Source organism: Perca fluviatilis, chromosome 21, assembly GCF_010015445.1.
Source record: "Perca fluviatilis chromosome 21, GENO_Pfluv_1.0, whole genome shotgun sequence".
NCBI lineage: Eukaryota > Metazoa > Chordata > Actinopteri > Perciformes > Percidae > Perca > Perca fluviatilis.
Window position 1 is genome coordinate 8101782 of NC_053132.1, and position 23127 is coordinate 8124908.

General features: G+C 40.2%; 1 protein-coding gene across 3 annotated transcripts in view; it reads right to left on the bottom strand.

Annotated features, from left to right (window-relative positions):
• LOC120551093 (leucine zipper putative tumor suppressor 2 homolog) overlaps nt 1-19617 on the bottom strand; it is a 33456-nt gene extending 13839 nt beyond the window's left edge. The window contains exons 1-3 of one of the 3 annotated variants that reach the window (XM_039788254.1): nt 19336-19617; nt 5863-5930; nt 3679-3797 (exon numbers count right to left, since the gene is read on the bottom strand). The gene's annotated coding sequence lies outside the window, so the exon portion shown is untranslated. Of the gene's footprint in view, nt 1-198; nt 403-3678; nt 3798-5862; nt 5931-19335 lie in introns of those variants that run through there. The other 2 variants (XM_039788253.1, XM_039788255.1) reach the window with 2 other exon arrangements.
• Nucleotides 19618-23127: the final 3510 nt, after the last annotated feature.

Genomic DNA, 23127 nt, shown 5'->3' on the forward strand with positions numbered 1-23127 from the left:
ATTATTTGCATGAGATAAACCTGCACAAGTTAACGGACACATCATTATGAAGCAAATCATTCTTTCACAGTGACTGTATAAGTCTAACAGTGAATGAACCAAAAATAGCTTTCACCAAACATTTTGGTCACCTTTACTGCTAAAGTAATAAAGTTGACTTCTCTTTTCTCCAACGTTCCTTCCCTCAGAGTTTCTTACCCCAGTTTGCTCCCTGCATATCTGCTCTGGTGACTTTCAGACTGGCTTCGTCTTATCATCCAGCCTCAGCTCCTTCAGCGTCTCAGGTTTAGTCGCCTCAAACATTCACTATGTTCCTGTTTTCCTGGACGTTTGGCTCCGTTTCCAACCTTCCTGAGGGAAACTTCTCTAAACCCCCAGCTCATTCTCAAGCCAAATGTTGCCAATGTGAATGGGAGCACAGTCCCCTCCCCTTCCTCTCTCTAATGCCCCCCACTCCTTCCTGCCTCCCACCTCCTCCTAACACAGCCCAGCCTCTCTGACAGATACACCTCCTCTCTCCCTGCTCCACTCCTCCTCTACCATTTCCTTTGACCAAAGAAACTACACTCTGCAAAGTCCTCTAATGCTTTTGTCAGGCAGTAAAAAGAAAAGAAAGGAGAAAGAAATGGAAAGCCAGGGAAAGGCGAGCTGTCAGTTAAAGACCATTCTACTTCCCCTGCCTATTTCAAGTAGAAAGGAACAGTGAATAAAAAGAAAGTGGGACTGCATAAGGATATCATCTCACTTTAAAAAGTCTGCATTTGCCACAGATGCGCTTTTTGGATTTCAGCCTTTTCGTCTGTCAAAATTGAGTCTTCTTCTAAGTGCATGAAAGACAAAAACTGAAGATGTGAGTGAAAAGAGGGAGAGAAGAAAGCCAGGAGGTGTAGGGAGAAAGAGGTGAAACTGATGAATGAATGTTATAGTATGAATATTCATAGAGCACTGCAGACCTGCTTCTCATCTGTCAATCTGATCTAAAAACACAGAGGCCCACACCAAAACTTCCTGATAGCTATAATCAACATGGGATATTCGTGTGTTCATGTGTTTGTGCCCTGGTTAAACCTTGAATCTTTAACCATGTCTCTAACATCCTGAGAAACCAGCTTCCAAAACAGTATTTTTTGTGACAGCGGCAGCATTCAGCTTTTGCCTTGACCTGTAATCCACCATCTGGCCAAAATGAATAAAAAAAAGAAAAAAAAGAAAAAGAGGAACGACAGGATGCAGTCAGAGCTCAGCTGCTCAGCTCCTAAATGAAGAGAGGGGTAAAGTAGGGTACGAGAAGTAGGCTATGCCCTGCCACAGCCTTACACACACACAAACAGATCTGTCCCACTCCCTCTCTCTTTTCGACTCCCTCGCTCTCCTTTCTCCTATAACTGGGTCACACGGGTAGGCACAAAGTTTGTCCTTCAAGCAATGAGACGTAGGAGAGGGAGTTTAAGGTCCTTCTCAGTCACGTCTCAATGGGAGGTCTGGAGAACACTGAATATGCCACAAGTTAAGTCCAGTCCTGCTACAGAAAAAACAACAGAAACCACTCTCAGTTAGAGTCCAAGATTGGACGAACAAACACCATCAATCAGCAGCTCCAAGGCCACCAGTGCTGGGATAAAGAGTCAGGCTGCAAATCACCCTAGTGAATGCCACCATTAACACTGCCTCTTTATTGGCTAGGGGGCTAACATGACTCAGCCCCTTTTGAGGGAGTTGATTTACAAGCCGAAGCAGCAAAGTGAAATGACTACTCTGTGGCTTCCTTCCCTGTCTGCAGGATAGCCAAGGAAAAACCATGAGAGGAATTAAAGTAAAATTCCAGTTACAACACATGATTCCAGTGTGGCTTGCAGTAATGCTGGGTACATCCGTCTGGTGGTTTCTGGTTTATCCTCATAAGTTTTATAGTTTAAGTTTATTATCCTACAGACATACACAAAACATTTAGGAGTGCTGTCTGTGGGCTAATTTCTGGCGAACATTGAAAGTGGCTCTTGAGAGGCCACAATTCTGGTTTATCTGTATCCACAGCGGATGGCCAGCAGGTGGTCATCCATTATAGGCCGAGCTACCATCTCTCAGCAGCTCGTCAGCCTGCTTCCTTCTATATTTTCATAACAACGCCTCACGTCTGGGACCAGAAACCGACAGAAAGCTAGGCCATCCATCACTGTCCGCGCTGCCTCTGTGTGGGGACATCACTCCCTCTGGATACTGCAGCTAAAACTGGCATCGACCAGCCGGCCCTTTGGACTGCTTGCTTCCAAAATAATCCACCAAGGCACAAAGCAATCCAGGTACACCTCCAAAATAAAACTACTGCGAAGGTTTAGCGCTTGGTGGTGGGTGGCTCATCAGTTTCAGACACAAATGAAAACAAGGAAGAGAGAGAGCCTTGTAGATTGAAATAACTACTTTTAGTAAGTCCTGTCATAAATCCACAGAAATGGGATGGCTGTATTGAGTTGGCAGGACCCCGATTTAGCCACACTCTGATTTACTGTATAATGTGCCAGAGAGATTAGGGTTACGCCTCCAGCTCTGGAATTACAGTAAAACCCTACCCATGATTAAGATCTGTTGCTAACTCCCACGCAGCAGGAATGTGTTAACATCCACACATAGTGGGATGCACACTGCTATGTGTGCGACAAGCTGCAGCCAATTCTTAACGTCAACAAAGTCTCAACCAGAAATGCTTAGCTTCAGATGTCATAGAGTTAACACAAATTAACCCTTGTGTTGTCTTCGGGTCAAATTTTACCCCGTTTTCAAAGTTTCTTTATCAGAAATATGGGTTTCTTTCAACCAAAAATAACATGGATGGTTCCCTACAACAATCTTCGCAAGTAAAATTGATGATCACGACTTTCATTGAATTTTGGGTGTTTCATACACACACACACACACACACACACACACACACACAGCAATGGATCATTGTGCTTTTCAGCTGATGAACACACACACACACACACACACACACACACACACACACACACACACACACACACACACACACACACACACACACACACACACACACACACACACACACACACACACACTTTTTCGTAAAATATTAAAGTAAAAGTAGTTTATTTTAGCTCTCTGTTGTTTGACCATGACTGCAAAAAATAAGTGTAAAACTAGTTGGAATAAGTTGGATAAAAGAGGTAACACAGAATTTTCTATGCTTTATAAACTACCAAAGACTACAGGTGTGATTATGTGCTGCCATTCAAAACAATAACAATATAATAACGTCAACAAAGTCTCAACCGGGGCGACCTGTAGCTCACCCAGTGGGAGCGTGCACCCCATATAGGCTGAGTCCTTTGCAGCGGCCCGGGTTCAAATCCGAATTGCGGCCCTTTGCTGTGTGTCATCCCCCATCTTTTTCCCATCTTTCCTGTCTATCCACTGTCACTATCAAATAAAAAAGGGAAAAGCCCCAAAAAATTATTTTAAAAAACAAAAACAAAAAAAAAAGTCTCAACCAGAAATGCTTGGTTTCAGATGTGTGTGAGAATTAACACAAATTAAAGCAGCATTTTTAAAGACGATTCCTGCAGCAATCCAAGAATGTTTACACAAAATCAAACTTCAAGAACAGCCAAAAAGTTCTTATTTATTGTAATTTACACCACATTTCGTCCAAACGGCTCCACTTACCTGTTAATGACACCCTGTCTTTAGCTTCTGGAGGCCTTAGAAAAGCGTGGTGTACAGGTCGGTCGAGCATCCCAGGAACTCAAACCGGTGAGCAGATCTTCATTCTCTCTTCTCCCAGACTGAGGGGATAAAAAGCAAAAAAACAATGCATGTTGTTGAATCAGCAGAAAAGAAGCAGTGAGACTACTTCCACTGTGGAGAGTTGGAAAACCTGAAATGTGACAAGTGTGTTTATAGAAGTCAGCGAGAAAGAGGAAAATCTGAGTCATGATGGCAAAAAGGCTTCACGTGGAGCAAGGTTGAGACTGAGGGGATTTTCCATGTCAACAAATGAAGACCGAGCACGCTGTTCACTAAACAACTATCCCCAAAGTAAATTAACATTTTTTTATGGTTTTCTCAACAATTCTTTGTCATTTTCTATAGTAGATGAGGTTAAAAAAAACTTAAGACAAATACAGTTTCCAAGTTGAAAAATACATGTATTACAAAAATTAAAAATAACAAAAATGTGGATTAAATTCTGCCTTTACATCCGGAAAAAAACACAAGAAGGTAGGAAGCACACTGCCACCATCTGGAAAGAAGTACGGACTCCATCTGTAATTCATTAAACTTGTGTATTAGAGGTAAAGCAATATTGAAGTTTGGAGTAAAAGAGCATGAGAAAAGATTGTGAAAAGTGCCAGAGGTGAGAAGACCAGACAGCCATTAGTTCAGACTGCTGGCTATTCACAAACTTTAGATTACATTTGGCAATATCATGTTTTCAGCACACAATATCATGTCAGGTAGAACAAACTACTGAAAGAAACAGACATATGGTGTACGGATAAAATCCACTGTTTGTGAATCAAACCAACCCCCTCAACTTCCCAACTTCAATTCAGCAGGTTTCATTTCCATGTTTAGGGGTCTTGAATTTTATAAATATCGGCTGAACCTAAGTGTTGGACCAGTTGGCAGTTGTGACTCAAGAGATAATATTTCTAAGTAACACTGAACATCAATTATTCACACAGTAACAGACAGGCACAATGTTGTTACTAGAGCTGTCCAATAAACTAAATTGTTACCTCTACCAGGGAGATTACTTTATGTTACTGGTCCCATTTGTTTGTTATTTAACACAATCTCTCAAAAACAGTTAATAGATTTTAAAAGAAACAGTTTGACGTTTAGGGGTAATAAGACCCCCAGGATGTTACGCCGTTCGGCCAAGAAATAGTCGGACACGTAACCTCCAGTAAAACAACAATGTGAAATTGTTATACTTTATTTTTTTGTCCGTATTAAACAAATGAGACAGGGTAAATTAGTGGGGTTTAGAGGTGCTTCAAGTTGGATTTTGTTTCCCAGTCTTTATTCTAAGCTAACCAGCGACTGCTTTACGACAAAAGATTAGACAATTGGCTGAGTAAGTTGAGTAAGTTATTTGTGTTTAGTGTGGATCTCTTTTTTTTTTTTACTGATGATTTTTACAAAATTGACAGAATAGGCCTTTTTAAACATTTGTGCCACTTTCTAATGAACTACTGCAAGTTGTGAATAAAAAAATAAAAAATCTGGCACTTACATCTACTATTTGATGCAGATCCAAGTTTTCTTAACATTATTTTGAAATATAAAGACTTTGGCAGTGGCAAAACTGTAATCTTGATAAAAAAAATAAAAAAAATAGATTGATTTGTAAATCAATAATATTTAAACTGAGGGAAATACCCTCAGACTGTGGTGCACTGTGGTAGGAGCTGAAAGTGGAGTAGCAGCTTACTGGTTAATGTGCATCCTGTTTTATCAGCAGGATCAGGGATGTTTACTAAAATTAACATTACCAACTTGCTGCAGGGTAACTGCAACTGTACGGGCTTTACTTAAAGCTAAACAACCTTTCAGCTCTTCCATCTGTTCCTGCTGTATGTTACAGACAGATGGAAGTGCTGAGGAGACTGTGGCTTCCCACATGTAATGTAGCTCAATCCAGATGGCTTTAAGACAGCTTCTTAAAGGTCGCACTGTGATAGTGCCACAGTCTATACTTTGAGCCCTGTACAGGAATACCTTAATAGTTGTTTGTTTTAAAGACAGACAGACAGACAGACAGACAGACAGACAGACAGACAGACAGACAATCGAACCAAAGATCATAAACAGGTGTTTACTTAAGAGGGCCGCTCCCCTCACCTGCTTTTCCACATTGACAAGGAAGACCAAACAGCAGAGGGAGACATACTGGAAGAGGAGCATGTACACTGAATGAAAAAAAAGAAGAAAAAAAAAAAAAAGAAGAGTAGATTACCATTTCATTACATTATTCATCTGCTGAACGGGCACCTTCAAAGATGTTCTTCAATACCACTAAACCTCACTATGACCTGTTAACTGACCCACAAATCAATCAACAATCAATGAAGTGGAGGAGTAAAGATGAGAAGTTACTTGTTCTTCTCCATCAGAGGGTAAAGCCATTTTATTTAGGAGAAATTCATACGAGTTAACCCCTCTCAGAAGGTTCCTTTGAAGTAGACATGAACTGCTTTCATGACAGTTCAAAGCAGATAATGAACATGCAAACACCTGCTGTGAATAGAGGCCCTTCTGTTCTGAAATGGTGAATGATTAAGCAGGTAACCAAGTGTCATTCAAATGTTTTTTTAAGGTTTTATGTCCACATTAAGTGCTTCTTTACAATAGAGACGGGCACGAGTAATTAATTACTGATAGGACAAGTAACTGAACAATTTTTTCGTACATTAGTATCTATGGATTATGTATATGGGGGGGAAAAAAACAGATGCTGCATTCTAAAAACCCTATATTGACCAGTGTCACAGGCTGATTTTTTTTGAGTTAAGATTTTTGGCTACTTGGAGCTAACGAAAAGAAAGCTGTAAACAAAGCAGTGACATATTACCACAAGGCCTGGGTACAGAACTTTGAGACTTTTAGGGACCGACCGAATTGACTCTATCCAACACACACACACACACACACACACACACACACACACACACACACACACACACACACACACACACACACACACACACACACACACACACACACACACACACACACACACACACACACACACAAACACAACACAAATCATTGTGCTTTTCAGCTGATGAACACACAGGTTCGCACAAGACAATTTGTCATAAAATAGTTTTGTTTTTTTAGCTCTCTGTTGTTTGACCATGACTGCAAAAAATAAGTGTAAAACTAGTTGGAATGAAGTTGGATAAAAGAGGTAACACAGAATGTTGTATGCTTTATAAACTATCAAAGCAGACCAGGTCAATTTTGACCTGGGAAGACAACAGGTGTGATTGTGCTGCCATTCAAAATAATAACAATATAATAACGTCAACATAGTCTCAACCGGGGCGACCTCTAGCTCACCCAGTAAGAGCGTACGCCCCATATAGGCTGAGTCCTTTGCAGCGGCCAGGGTTCGATTCCGACCCGCGGCCCTTTGCTGTGCCATCCCCCATCTCTTTCCACCTTTCCTGTCTATCCACTGTCACTATCAAATAAAGGGAAAAGCCCCCCAAAAAATAATCTTAAAAAAAAAAAAAAGTCTCAACCAGAAATGCTTGGTTTCAGATGTCAGAGAATTAACACAAATTAAAGCAGCAACTTTTTTTAAAGAAGATTCCTGCAGCACCCCGAACAAAGGCCGCTCAGAAAATAGGGAAGTGGTGGAGCATAAAGGGAAATCATACTAACAGATGTGTTGACAATACTGTACTCTGGGTATCTGAGAATGCTAAAAAAAAAAGCACACCAGCCTATTAGGAACAACTGAAAACATGCCACTCTTTTTCATTTTACAGCTGCTTGCTTGTACATGGCATGGTTGTGGTCAAGAACATAATAGCAGCATAGAGGAAAAACAACTTACATAGAAAAGACTGGGCAGAGGGTGGGAAGTGAATCTGCTGGGAAAACTGGCATCTTCGTCTTATTTGGAGAGCGAAAGATGACCCACATGGAAAGCATCACATTCCATCTTAAACAGCACAAATTGTATTTTCTCAGACATCCTCATTTAGGATCATCCAGGCCAAACCTCAAACATCCTCCCACATTTTAGAAACCTACAGAGAGAAAACTCCATCCACTTCCACTGTACTGATGATAAGGAGGAAACAAGGAAGGACCACGAGTGCAGCTGTCAGTGAAGAAGTGGTGCTTTTTGGAACAAATGTTAATACATAAGGCATATAATTACATATGACTATGCAAACTGTTGTGTGGTGTTTTAATGTATCCAAAGCCTTGTTCCTAAAAAGCGACAGCAAAACTGATTAGCTTAACTAAATACTGTTCGACAACAAGATTGTTGGAGTGAATAAGAAAAGTAGCTAAAAGTAAATTGTTGGTATAAATTGTATACTTTAGTGGCTCAAACTAATGACAGAAAGGGTCATTAACTGTATTTGAAATTACTGGACAAAATGCTTAGAAAAGATATTGGGTTGTCCCTTTGGTTTTGTAAGCCAAATATGATCTACAGTATTTATAGTAATGCCAAAACAACTTCTTTTATGGCATTTTTTGTTAGTTTTTATTTATTTATGAATACAAGGAAGCCTGCACAGGAAGGTAATAATGGCTTATCTGTCAAGCATGGATGGATGGATGAACGGTACATTGTTTGAATACTTGACATCCCTCTCCCTCTCTGAGTGCGCAGGCAGGACTGATGGCTCTCCACGCTAATTTCTTCTTTCTGTGTAAGCCCTTATGCAACGCTGTGACGCAGCTACTGCCCAACCGGGCATCCCACCACCCACACAGCTTCTGATTCACACCCTCATTCTTCCCTGCAACCTCTCCACCTCTCAGTCAGCCTGCCTCCCACCACATGGTCAGCCTCTCCACTTAAAAACCTTCACTGGAGGAATGTGTGTCTTGTATGTTTTTGTGCATATCATATTTAATGGACTGTGTCTAGGGCTGGGTGATATGGAGAAAATCAGATATCACAATATTCTTGTCCTAATATCTCGATGTTGATATTGTGCCGATATTATAGGGTTGACAATTGGTGCTTATAAAAAATATCTTCACAATGAGATTTAAGATAAATAATCTTCAGTAATGTGGATATAATGACTAAGTGGGTAAAGGTAAAAATAATAGAAGAGCTAGAACAGTCTGGTAACACAGAAAATTACATCACATTACTTTAATGCAGCCTTTAAAACCAGGAAAAGACAACACTTAAGCCATTTACGATATTACGATTTCCAAAATCTAAGACGATATCTAATCTCATATCACGATATCGATATAATATTGATATATTGCCCAGCCCTAACTGTGTCTGTGAGCCGTCCATCTCTTGGCCTCTCAGCGGGAGATTAAAATCAGGCCAAAAAAATCACACAGAGAGCGAGGAGAAATGTATTTAAAAATACCCAAACAACCAGCCTCAGGGAAGGGGGTCGCCCCACTTACAAACTGTACCTCCAACTGCAAGAAAACTAAACGAAGACAAGAAGGATGGAGCCAGTTAAAGCAATGTTTTAAAATTGGTAAAACTGTTTTTTTCTTGCTTTTCAAGACAAAAAAGGAGTAATATGACCTTGTTGGGTGAGAGTAAACAAACGGCCAAGGTGTATAAAAACTAACGTAGAGACTGAAACAGAAGAGTGGAAGAGAGGCAAGGGGGGATATATGTTAAAGATTTAAACATGAAAAGGATAATTACAGTTTAGTTGGGTGTTATTTTCATAAAAAACATGAGCAGTCAGCTGATCAGACAGGTTGTAGACAAGCCAACAGTTTAGCTAGATTAAACGTAAAAACCTAAGTAAAATGTCAGTAACATTCTCACATTGCAAAGGAAAGATGTGAGCAGGAGTTTTGCGTAAGAAGTCATCACTGGTTATGTAGTCTATTTACTTTTTTTCTAACCAAGTGCATCCTCATTCAAGTGCACTATTTCTATGACGTTCAGTTCAGTAGTACGTTCAGGATGTTGCTGGTTCAAACTGCTACGTTTAGTTTAATACAAAACTAGGCCTACAAAAGCACCGTTTATAAGGTTAAGAGCTCAGATTAGATAAAGACTAAGATTCCGTGTTAGAGATTAGATCAATAACATTGAGTCAAAGTTGAAGCAAGAATTTGGTTTGTAAACTGTGATGATATTTACAGACATCTTGGTATGTATTTTACAGTTTGCTTTTTTTTTCTCTTCCAAATAAGTTTGGCAAAACTCGGGGTTTGATTAAAAACCTGTGTGATCGTGTGTTACTCCATCTGACTTCTTTTTAGCTGTCACATCAACTTGTGACATAGCTATTTTATCATAACTGCTAGAAATGATGGCCAAACTACAATAACAAGTCCCAAGTTGTAATAAACTGGACTTGCTACACATGGACAGGATAAAGGGATTTTTTTTTTTGATACACACCTCCATTTCAAACTGTCGACTGGTTTGTCTGTTCCCTGTGCGGTGTTTTCTCATGTTCCTGACCACAGTCTGTGAAAATGACTGTGGGCTACACCACAGTCAGAAGGTGTGAGATGGATTACAGCAGGATAACGGGCAGTTGACACAGCTGAGGAGTTGGTGAGTGGGAAAATGAGTGGTTGTGGGAGAAAAAGAGTGTGAGAGCAAACTAGGAGTCAGAGAGGCTCCAGGCCTGTACATCAGCACATATGGGCCTCACTGCAGCAGCTGTGAATGTCATGATCACACTAACTACCTCCGCCAATCCCAGCTGCTCATGGGAACAGGGCATGTTGTTTTTCATGCCCTTTTTAACTCACTTAATCACCCACAAGTGACAACAGATGACGCAGCCCACTACGTGTACATGCTCTGTAAAATATTCTCCTGACACAACTTACTTTCGGGATCAAAGCCAAACATAACTTTAATAATAATAATTGTGCCCCCGTCCTCTGATTAACTCCGACGTCTGAGCCTATGTAATCCGACCAGTTACACTGTACTTCACTTTCCATCAAAGAAATATTTTATCATTCTGAAGGCTGTACTTTGAAATGCTTATTTGAATCATTTACAATCATTTTTGAAAGATATGTTTGCGGAGTATTTTGTTTTTGTTGGTTTTCTTGCTTGTACTGAAATGTACAGAACATGTTCTTAGTTATCTTTTATTTTTATTAACATGTTCGAAATAAACTTAATCAAATCAAAAATCAAACAACGTCGACGCTGTTGAACACGGTAGATCTGCTAACGATGTTAGCAGATCTACCGTGTTCAACAGCTCAGTTTAGCGTGTTAGGCGTTAGCAGTAAACACAAAGTACAGCTGATGGGGATCATTAGTTTTGCAAGTATTTGGTCATAAAGTATTTGACAAAGCACAATTTTGACCTGATGATGGCACTAGAGGAAATGTTAAAAGGCAGGGTCGGTAACCATTTCCAATATATACTTTTTTTAATTTATTGTTTGAAATGGTCTTTACACCCCGACAGCAATAAATAACTTATGGGCTCTGAAAAAGGTCATCTGTAGCTGCTGTAATCCTGTCAAAACGCCCACCAATTACTGCCTCGCCGTCCGCTTAGAACCAATGAAATGCCTCCTTGCCCCGCTGAGCGTACTCTACCCCTCCATGTAGGAGCCTGAGCTCAATGTGCATCGTTGCCGCATTGCTAACAGTAGTCATGTTGGTTTTAAACATTCGGTATGATAATATTAGGTGTTTATCAGTGAATGAGACATGAAGTGAAATTGCGGTCCTTCCTCCGCTCTGCTCTGAAGCAGCGGGGCTTGTGCACGTCTGTGTGTGGGTCGGAGCCCCGAGGTCAGGGGGAGGGGTTAGACCAACGCCTGAGGAGATGCTACTTTCAAATCTTGCTAACTTTTCCACATTACTAACCCTGCCCTTAAAGCGAATACCAAACTTGTAAGGCCATCTATCCCAGAGCTGTTGAAACATTTCACTCAAAACCACAAGTGTCAGTAGGATTTATCTTCTAGGCACCATGAACATCTGTAAAAATAAATAAATAAATAAATAGTATAATAGTTTTAATAGTTATTGAGATTGTTCACTCTCGACCAAAAAGGTGGACCAAGCGGCCAGCAAAGCAATGCTAGAGCCATGGCACCGCTAAACTGCGTTTAGCGCTAGTAACTGCTAGTAACTGCTAGTAAAGTTTCTACCAGAACTGATGCAGTATAAATAATTTAATGACTTCAGAGTCCACTTTCAAGTTATCCTGGATAACAAGTGTTTCCCCCTCTCCAAGGACACTCCCCCCCACCCCCCACCGTCACTAAGTGATGTCGATGACTGTGACTTTGCTGTGAAGGCAGCAAAGTCCAGCCGCTCTGGCACCTTATCTGGGCTGTTTGTGAAACTGTAAATCTAATCAGTACTGCAGCGGTTTCTTGGGACCCATTTGCAAAGTGGCTGCAGGAAAAGATGTAGCGACGTGGGTCAATCCTGAGGAAGAAAAGGGGCACACGTTTGAATGTGGGTATAGTAGTGGAGCAGGGGGAGGGTTATTTTATTATTTCACAGTCATCAGTATTCAAGGGATGGCCACTGTAATGTTTGTAGAATAAAAAACAGCATTGATTGCATAATTTCCATTTTGCGTCAAGTTCCGATATAAAACAACCCTGAATTTTCTAAATACAGTGAGAAATCTGTGGATTTTAAGAGCCAAATTCGGCCAAAACAAGTGGATGAGACTGTCCCGTGGTGCACCAAGTAATTGATGAACAGAAATCATTTAATAAGATTAAATCAATTTAAAATCAGAATACATAATCTGCAAAAAAATGTATTAATCTGTAACCGAGCTGAAATGATTAGACAACAGAAAATCATTCTGCAACTGTTTTCTTAGATGGGTCCAGTTATTTTTCAAGCCAAAATGTCCAAAATTCTGTGGTTCCAGCTTCCCAAATATGAAGATTTGATGCTTTTTTCTCATATTATAGTAAACTGAATATCTTTGGGTGACTGTTGGTTAATTATAATGGGCATTTTGTGAAATTTTATAGGCAAAACGATTTATAGAGAAAATAATTGGCAGATTAAACGATAATGTAAATAATCATCGGTTGCATCCCTAATATACTAGCCTGACAAGCCAGACCCACATCAAGATGTTGGGTCTGGGAACTCACCATTGTCAGGGCTCAATCGGAGGGGCGGGATAAACGGTTGTCTTTCAAATTCCCTCTGCACGTAATCGGATAGCGCTACAACCAGGCAGAGCAACGAAGAAGGTAGCAGAGCTAGTTGATAGATTAAACTTTTGCCGTATCCGGTCGGCAAAACTCCGAACACATCTTCCTTTTTTAAGAATGACTTCAGTGCCGTTCTTTGTTCTTTTCTCAAAGAAAAGCTTAAAGCGCCCATATTATGCTCATTTTCAGGTTCATAACTGTATTTTAAGGTTGTACCAGAATAGGTTTACATGGTTTAATTTTCAAAAAACACCATATTTTTGTTGTACTGCACAGCTCTCTCTCACTGCTGCAGATCCTCTTTTCACCTGGTTTCTGTTTTAGCTACAAAGTGAGACCTCTTTTCTTCTTCTGTACTATCTTTGATTGCACTCGCACATGCTCAGTAGCTCAGATGTAGATCATGTCAGCTAGCTCCATAGAAGTAATGTTTCTCCAACTTCAGTCCGTTACAATGCAGGATTAGCTGGGAGACTTCTAAATGAGGGCACACATGTAAGTAGTTCTTTTGTAGATTATGGTGAACTTGTGTGTGTTGTAGCAGTGCTTTGCTATTGAGAACGAGGTACCATGCTAGTGTTAGCATTAGCGTTAGCATGCTAATGCTAACGCTACGAGCTAACGGTTGCGGTTAGCCAGCTCATTTCGGATTGTGACGTCACAGTCCGAGCCGATTTTGAACAGCTCACTAGGAGACTGAAGGCAGGACACATTCAGAAAACGTATCTCACTCAAAACAGCATGGATGGATTTTTTTCAAAGTTTGTATGTGTGTGGAAGCACCAGAGACACAACATAACACCCCAAATACCAGAAAAAGTGTTTTTTTCATAATATGGGCACTTTAACTCCAAGTCTTCCAGAAGACCGCTGTTCCCAGCAGCAGCAGCCATAAGCCCGCCCACTGACTCTATACACGATGTGATTGGCCTGACCAGAGTTTGGTTTTTCCAGCTCGCAAGCCAGCGGAGAGTGCCTAGACCCCCCCTGGCTGCAAAATAAATTTGCTGCCACTAGGGTGCGTCTAGATTTCTAGGCTACTAATATACAGTATAATTAAAAAACATTGGTTGGAGCCCTAAAGTTGTTCTCTTACATCACAGTTCAGTTCAGCATTATTCCATTTTTTTACACCGGTGCTTTTCTAACTGTGACATGTTAAAAAGGCATATAAGCCAAAGGCTTTTATGGACTTGCATGACTTATGTAAAAAGACTAAAGGTTGGTGAAAGTTTTGGAAGAAGCACAAGACTTTGGAGTTGTATTAAGGCATTCAAAGTTTTAAAATATGGATGGTGGTTGTTTTGGTGCCATGGTCAATTTGCATTGAAATGAGGCCATTAGTCAAAGGTCCAGGAAAGGCGGTGACAAAATATGGCAATTTGGGAGGTAAAAGATGTCGACAGATTAATGGCCGCTGTGCTCTGTACCTGAAAATTGGGTCGAAGCAAAAATCCCATAAGGTCTGACCAAAGATAATTAAGTTGGAGGCCTGTGTGTGTGTGTGTGTGTGTGTGTGTGTGTGTGTGTGTGTGTGTGTGTGTGTGTGTGTGTGTGTGTGTGTGTGTGTGTGTGTGTGTGTGTTTGTGTATTTTGAGACATCTGTTGCTTAATCCTCTAAATACTTTCTATCTGCTGTATTCTTCAAATATTCATCATCACAGATGTCACCTGCTCGGGTCAGGACAGACACTCAGACAGAAAGGGAAGGAAAAATGAAGGGGTCTTGACCCGTTCCCAGGCTCAGGGATCAGGCGTCTTTGAAACCTCAGCTCCTGCCTCACAGATGCCCTCAGACAGCTGAGCACAAAACTGAGACTAAGACCAAACCAATCCAGGATATAAAGGTTATTACTGTGACACAAGTTTCAGAAGTCATATCTGAGTGAAATAAATGCATCCAATTCCCCATCTCCCAGCTTTAGTTTGTTTATTTATATCGCCTTTTCTTAACGTGGTTAACATGTGTGCTTTAAAAGAGCAAAGGACAGGAAGAGATGATGAAACAAAATTGGTAAAGTATACATGTATGGCTAACATTTGAAGATGGCAGGTCAAATCATATTTAAAAAAAAATGGGATTTAGACACTTATTTGTGTTGGCAAGGTAAGAAGAACATGAATTGTTATTTACAAACCTGTCCCAGGCGGACCAAGGTCAAAGAGTGTTTACAAAAACTGATTTGAGTGGCCGACGCCTTAATCAGATCTGACCGAATCACCCTGTCTGCTATGTATTCCACACATGGTTAAAGAAACATTAGAAACAAGACGAAAATCTTACTCCAAAAGAAGAGGAAGGAAGGAGTGACGGTTGAGTGCAAGCGCTCACTTTGTTTTGTCAACATACTGCGTGTGTTGTGGGTTCAGTTTTATACAGTGGGTTGTGACACTACAGCAGATCCTTAACAAACAGCAGTTGGCCAACTACACCATGAAATCCCCTAAACGGAAACAAAGTCTTCCTTCAGCAGAAAACTTGGAGCTACATGGGAAAATTGTCGCTGTCGGGTGAAAACCTTGTAGGCCTATGTCCAAAACCGGGGCTTTTCAGGGAATGAAAAAAGAAAAGCTAATTTGAAAACATTATATTTAGCCATTTACCTTCGACAAAGTCAGATGAAATTGTCTCATCACTGTTTAAATATTATAAACCCATGGACTTTCACCCGGGAGGGCGGGAATCGCGTCCCGCGTGGGGCAGGACTGTCAGCCGGGAGAGTGGCAGGAGTTTCACCCGGGGGAGCCAAAGGACTTTCACGCGGGAGAGCGGGGATCGCGTCCCGCGTCCGGCCTTTCCTCGCTTTCTTCTTTTCCTCAAGTCAACAGTCGGTTTCTTCTTTCTACCACCATTTATCAATTCATCGTCATTTGCCTTGAAATGGAGACGTTTTTCCCATCATTTATAACAAAAGCTCTGCTTCTCAGTGTTTCTTTCAGTAGTATGAAACGGAGGTTGGCTGCATGCATGGATGGATGGATGGGTAAAACACAGGACTTACACCCAGGAGAGAGAGAGAGAGAGAGAGAGAGAGAGAGAGAGAGAGAGAGAGAGAGAGAGAGAGAGAGAGAGAGAGAGAGAGAGAGAGATTGATTTATGAAGAAAAAAAAAATCAAAATGACGAAATATGGAGATAGGTTTTTTTGCCCGACGGCGATGAAACACAAGTTTAACACACAACGCATTCCTTCTTTGTCATGCACAGACTAAACAGACATAATAAGCCCGAAGCCTATTTTGCGTCACGGCTCATTGTTTGAAAAGCCACACTGTCATTATTTTTGGACTGTTTTAAACACTGTGGTGTGGGAAACTGCAACAGCACTAATTACAGCAGGCAAACAGCGACAGTAGAGTAAATTCAACACAATGGGACACTACATAAACAAAGAAACCTACAGAATACTAAATCAGCATTTTATTTGACATGATGGGCCCTCGGGTCAACTTAAAACAACGGTCTTCATATTGCTTGACAGCAAAACACCTCCCACTGTTTCCATTGTTGTCTTGTCTTCTAAAGTTTCTCTCTTTCTATTTGTTCTTCACGGAGAGGGTTTGTGTCGCCGTAAAACAAAGAACGAAAGGACTTGACCTCCAGTTGAAACAGCTCAAGGGGAAACCTTGAGAGCAGCAGCACGACAGAGAGACTATCACTTACAGAAAACACATCGTTATCTATTATGAAACAGGGGCTTTTGGACTAATAAATATGCACACCTCATCCCTGTTTCCCTAACTTCACAAAGTCAAACTGAAAACAAACAAGGTGTGTTCTGTGTTCCAACAAATAATTAAAAAGTAAACATGAGGACATACACCCACATGAACAAATAGTCAGCTATACTTAACCCCTTACATATCACATGAAAAGGTGAGACGTTGCTACCTCAGACAATCTTTTGATGTTAATGGATTTAATCCTTGAGGCCAGAGGACTTTACATTTGCTCCCTTGATATAGAAGCCACATATTTTCTACGGCGGGGCATGGTGCAAAATGTCATCTCCTGTCTGCCAGCTCAGACACAAATAGGCTCAAAATAACAAACGCAGACTGCAGGTTAAAGTGCTGATGAAGGAACATAAAAGGGAATATACAGTAATAAAAGAGGAAGTGAGCAAGAAGCTGGTGACAAAAGATGGAGGAGCTCTTGATGCCATCTACATTAAAAAATAAAATAAAAATAGTTTTGGTAATCATTTTTATCGGCTATGATAACATTATACTTTACATTGTAAAATGTAAGAAGTGTAGAGGACCGAAAGTTGTCATTGAATGCATGCTCAAATTCTTTCTTTGCACTATTGTTTTATCTACCTACCACTGATGCATTAAGCAGTTTGGTATATTTTGTCAAATGAATAAGAGCTAAAAAATGATGTTCCTATTCCCTTCACTTTGGTATTGAAAAAGTACAGTATAATTTCGGTTTCAACACCAAAACTCAGGTAATGCATTAACATGTTTCTTAAAAGGTTTCAAATTATATCCAGTCCTACTTAAGATTTGTTAAAAACTTGATTTTGTTACTGTACTGAGTGCAATAAAATGTATATTAAAATTGCCTCTTCCCTAAACAAACTAAATTAATAAATTCAACAAGAGATCCAAAAGGATGCAGATCCATTGATAAATAAATACTGGATTCAGATTAGATAAAATGCTGTAGAACCCCATTCCTAAACATGCAGAGTCATAATATTCCTGTCATGTAGAAGACTAGAACTCCACACGGATGCCAACACCCTGATATGTTGACAAAGCAGTTCCTCTGAAGATGTGAGGGAAGCTTGCAATGTGCTTACAAAATCCCTTGAGACATTATCAATGCAAATAGACTATGGCCTCCCACTGTCAAGGCACACAGTCCGCCCTTTTTCAAGCTTGCTGAGGTAAGCACTTGACCTCTGTGTGTGTTTATGCTGAAGAAAATGTGCATATAACATCAAGTAGAGCTGGGGAATGAAGGCTGGAGCAAGGAGAGTTGCTCTGCTGTTTAGTTTGTTTGTTCTTCTTTGTCGTGTTATCATCTCGTTTTCAAGTATTTGGCCTTTGTTTACAAATGAGGCAGCTGCACATAGACAAGGTGCTTTTTGGAGCCTCATTACTTAAATAAGCCCACTTGGGGATTTTTGGAGCATATTTAAACACACACTACAGAGCTACTGTGCACATATGCACCATAAATCCATCTTAGGACAAATCCAATTTACCAGCAACAGGCAAACTTTTGTGTGCAAAACACTGAATTACGTTCTCATTTCTCCTACACAAACTGGAGTTCTGGTGCCACAGTGCACCTGGCAATGCAATAATACTGTGAAAAGTGCCTCTGTGTCGAGCCGAAAGTGGCTATAGAAAGAGTCAAGAGAGGGAATGCAATTCATGTTAAGAATTCACACGTTATTCTATGCTTATGCAAAACCTGGGGGATGGAGCCTGGACAGCCCTCAAAAAGACAAAGGAAAGGGATCTGAGTATTACACTGGATGATGAGGAGTGGGACAGAATCTGTAGGAATATTAAAACTGCCACACGATGTGAGGGTGCGCCTCATTCAGTTAAAGATTATGCATCGCTTCAATTGGACTCCCTCCAGATTGTTTAGAAGTGGTCTGAAAGACACACCAAATTGTTGGAAATGTAAGACAGAGGAAGGCCAATTACTTCATGTCCTATGGTCCTGTGATAAGGTCCAGGAATTTTGAACCGGGATACATGATAACCTATGTCCGATTGCAGGGACCCAGGTTCCATTCAGCCCAAGAGTAATAATAATAATAATAACAATAATAATAATAATAATAATAACAGAGTGAAAACATTGTAATTTCTCTTGCGGGATTAATAAAGTATAAATTATTATTATCATTATTATTTATTAATTGGGACAACATGAGCACAGAACGGTATCGAAGCCTATAGTTCTTTAAATTAATTTGTTTTGGGGAGATGGATACAGGGTCCATGATAAGGAAATTGTTGAGTTATGATCTGAAATGCAGCTCAAGTCTGAGCAGGAAATGATTGTGTGTATACTGCAGGAGGCACTTTGTTATGTCTCAACCCATTGAACCTGCCATGCCTGATGCACAAGTTGATAAAAACGAGAACTAGAGAGGACCACAAAGACTTCAGGAGGGACCTCCAGGCGATATTTTACATTGTAAAAGAATTTGTTTGGGATACTTGAGCAAAAAAATTACACTTAATATTCTCCATGACTTACAGATAGTGTTGGGGGTTAAGCTAAAAAGGGAACAACAGACACCCTGTGTAATAAATTGTACCTTCACACACCTGCGCAGAGTTTTAACGTTACTTTCAGGTGTCCATCAACTTACAAAGACAACAGGACACATGCAGTTTTACAGCTACAACCCTGTACTTTACTCTTTAAATTAGTATTAATACATCATAAAAATCTAATAAAAGCATGGTTAACTTACCGTGCACGGTGGAGAGTGGACAGTCCGGGAGAGCTGCTCTATAAAGTCTGCTGAGAAAAATCTGGATGCGACGTGTTCTTCGTCCTTTTTTAATCGTTTTATCCACAAACTCCGTGACCTTACTATGGTGTCTGTTGATTGCACTGCATGTTAAATGTCTTTCTTTCTTTCTCTGTTGCTTCTTTTGCTGCCTGGAAAGTACGTTTGTTGTTGTGCGTGGAGCTGGACAGGCGGTGCTCGTGTTTAGAGAACGAAGGCTAAAGCTAGCAAGAAAAATAACGGCTACGTCCGGTAATGGATTTCAGAATAAGATAGCCTACTTTTTTTGGCTCCCCTGAAGTATGAATCAGAATTGAAGAATTGTCTTTATTATCCACCACATCTAACTGTAGGCCTACAGTACAATTTTGTGAAATCCAATCACCCATCCTAAGCAGTGGACGCCACATGTCAATCTTGTGGTTGAGGGCCGACCTCTACCTCTGAGCCAACACAGGCCAAGAATGTGTGCACACACACACAAGGAATTTGAAACCGGTTTTTGATTGCCCTCAATGTTACACACAGTTCCAATAGAAGTGGAAATGGAAATAGACATAGGCCTACAACTAAGAAAAAAAACAAGGATAACAAAGCTAACCAAAGATGGGTAAAAAATAAACAATGATTATGTACATATACGTGATAGGTGTTTCTGGTATTTAGCCTAGGCCTACTCTTATTATTTACATAAATGGGGTAGACAACATGTTAGAAAATCAACCCCTCTCTGAATCAGTTAGGCCTAACACTTAGCCAGCAAGTGTCAATTACAGAGGCTATATGTTTAACATATTTCACCAGTTATGCTTTGGCTATACCTGCCTATAGAACTGAATTCAAAATACTGCAATTTGTGGCATAGGCTACATACACATGAAATGACTCTATGCAAAATCGCATGCTTTTATTTTGAGCGCCACTCGCTAGCTTCCGGTTTTGTCCTGTGTGTCAGGTACTTAACTTCTCTCTCTCTCTCTCTCTCTCTCTCTCTCTCTCTCTCTCTCTCTCTCTCTTGATCACAATCTGCCTCACACAAACTGTCCTTAAGCCAAAGAACAGTAGGTTAAATAATAAATTAAACACTTTACAAACACCCAAACCATTCATTTCATACAGTATTTCATATGAACATACCATCAACATTAAAAACACCACAAATGTATGCTATTAGGACCATTTTAAACATGTATGTCTTTAAAAAAAATAATCAGATTGAACCAGTGTGTTTTGTGTGAACAGAGGCCTACAGTACAATGGTTTGTAATGAACATAAAGTCCCCTAGATTCCCAGCCTGTTCCAGCACAACCGGTTCTCTGCTCTGTATTCTAAATATGTAGAACGGGGTCATACCTGACTAACCTCAACCCTCTCAGGCAAGCCTTTCTGCTCCAGAGGAGTAAAACAAGGCTATACATAGTCCCACTGAGAGATTTTACTTTGTAGTTGTCAATGTCACCATGTTTTTTTTCCCACTGAGGCAAGAAAATGAGATAAGAAACATACTAATAATAATTACAAATTCCTGTTTGCTTGGCATTTTTGGAGTTGAACTCTGACTGACTGGTCCAACATACCATAAATGCACATACCTGCTATTGTATAGGCTAATTAATAAGAAATCATGCTCACATTGACAATGCTGATGTGTATCAAGTACAAAGCATAATATTTACAATGTTCACCATCTTAGTTAAAGTGTGTTATCATGCTAACATTAGCTAATAAACACAAAGTACGGCTGAGGCGGATGGGAATGTCATTAGTTTTGCAGGTATTTGGGTATTAACCAAATAATTGGACAAATTAAATAAAATGGGGTCACCAAAGTTATTACAATTCGTTATCTGGGGAGCATGAATGTGTGTAAAAAATTTCATGGCAATCCATTCAACAGGCTAGTTGTTGTCGATATTTTAGTCTGGACCGAGGCTGCTAGCATGGCTAAAAAAAAGGTGATTATAATCATAAAAATCTAGTAAAATAAAAGACACAACTATAAAACTGAATGGAAACAAAACACAAGTGTTTCCAAAGATAACCTTTTGCTCACTTTTGAGGCAGTAAATAAACTTTCTGCATGTAAAGCAGCACCTAACATAATTAGCATACTTCCGTCTAAACACACTCGAGTTGGCTTATTAACTTTGTGTGTATGTAGCACATTTCCTAAGTTTTCCTTCATTTTCAAAGAGCTGGACTCCATTTGCGAGGAAATTGGATTTACTGAACAGGGCGGCTTTGTGAAGCTGGTGGAGCTCCAGCAATCAGGCCTGATGGGAATGGAGGAAAATTGTCCCACACTTATCTGGCCACTAGAGAATTTGAGAAGAGTTGTTACAGTAATTGATAATTGTGTGTGGGTTGAATGTAGCGTGTCTGTTGATAATGACTCCCAAATTCAAACCTCTGACTCTGCTTTTCGCTACTCGAGCATGGGGGACATTGTGTGTTCTCGCTGCTGTCTGCTCCCGGCCGGGGCGTGCATGCCCCAAGATGCCTATCATTGCCCAAAGCAGCCAGCATATCTGCAATTATGTTGTGTTGGCTGATAATGACCTCCCCTCTGCGTCAACTGTGAGCTCATTTTATTCATAAACATGCCGGGTGGAGATAATTGGTGAAAAGTAATTGGACAATGACGCTGCAACTCATTTCACTCAGAAATGGCCCCTAGATCTCTGCTATTTGAGAGTCCATTTCCTGAATGTGAAACTGCAGTACTCTCCATTATGATGCATTAGGCAAGTGCAGAGGAAGCAAGGGAAATACATTTTTAAGGTTTTCCCAGGTGCACTATAATGGAATTTGTGTACTTGATATTCCCATTCTTGCACTTTGTATTTGATTTACATTATGTACTGTTTTTTTTCTTCTGTGTAGTACACACCAAGCTCTCTTTGCTTGTGTGTCTTTATGCATGTTTCTTTCCATAAGTTATTCAACAGTGCACTTCTCTCAGCATTTTTATGTGTTTGCGGTTAGAAAAACAGCACAACTGATGACAATCTTGCAAGGAAACAATTAGGCACTCTCACACCCAAAATCCACAGCAGTAAGCTCAATAGAGTGTAACTGAAAGTAATGCTCAGCCAAAGCAAATTGCATGAATGACACGTAGGGGAGGGGACAAGGGGAATGAACCCACACACACTGCCTGTTTTACCTTGATCTGCTGATCAGCACACTGTTGAGAAACAAACAAAACCATGTATCATGTCCTCTCTGACCTGCCTCCAAGCCCAGTGACTCAGTAGTAAATCAAAAGGTTGTTACAATATGAACACCAGCCCATTATTACCACAAGCTGAGGAAAAAGTATTTACTTAATCAGAAACAGGCATTTTCAGTGATACAACGGAGAACAATGCATGCCTTGTATTCATATGACTAGTTTAAAGGATAACATCACAATTTGCGTCCTATTATTATAGTCTTGGCCATCACTCCTGTCAGTTACAATAATATTGTATTCAAGCAAGTTAACTTTTACTGAGATCTGCGAACTCAACAACATCGATACAACAGGGCAAGAATCACAAGCAGTCAGACAAACGGAGAGGTTGTAAAATAGCCAACAATTTATAATCTAAACCTCTTTATTTAATGTGAAACTAAAAGCGATCACATCCAAACTGGTAGGTCAAAGTTAAATCAAGAAAGTGGTCTGTAAACTGTGATGGATGTTTACAAATGACAGTTCACTGTTCACCTTCGTGATTAGCTCAAACTAAACTATGTTCTGGCTGTAA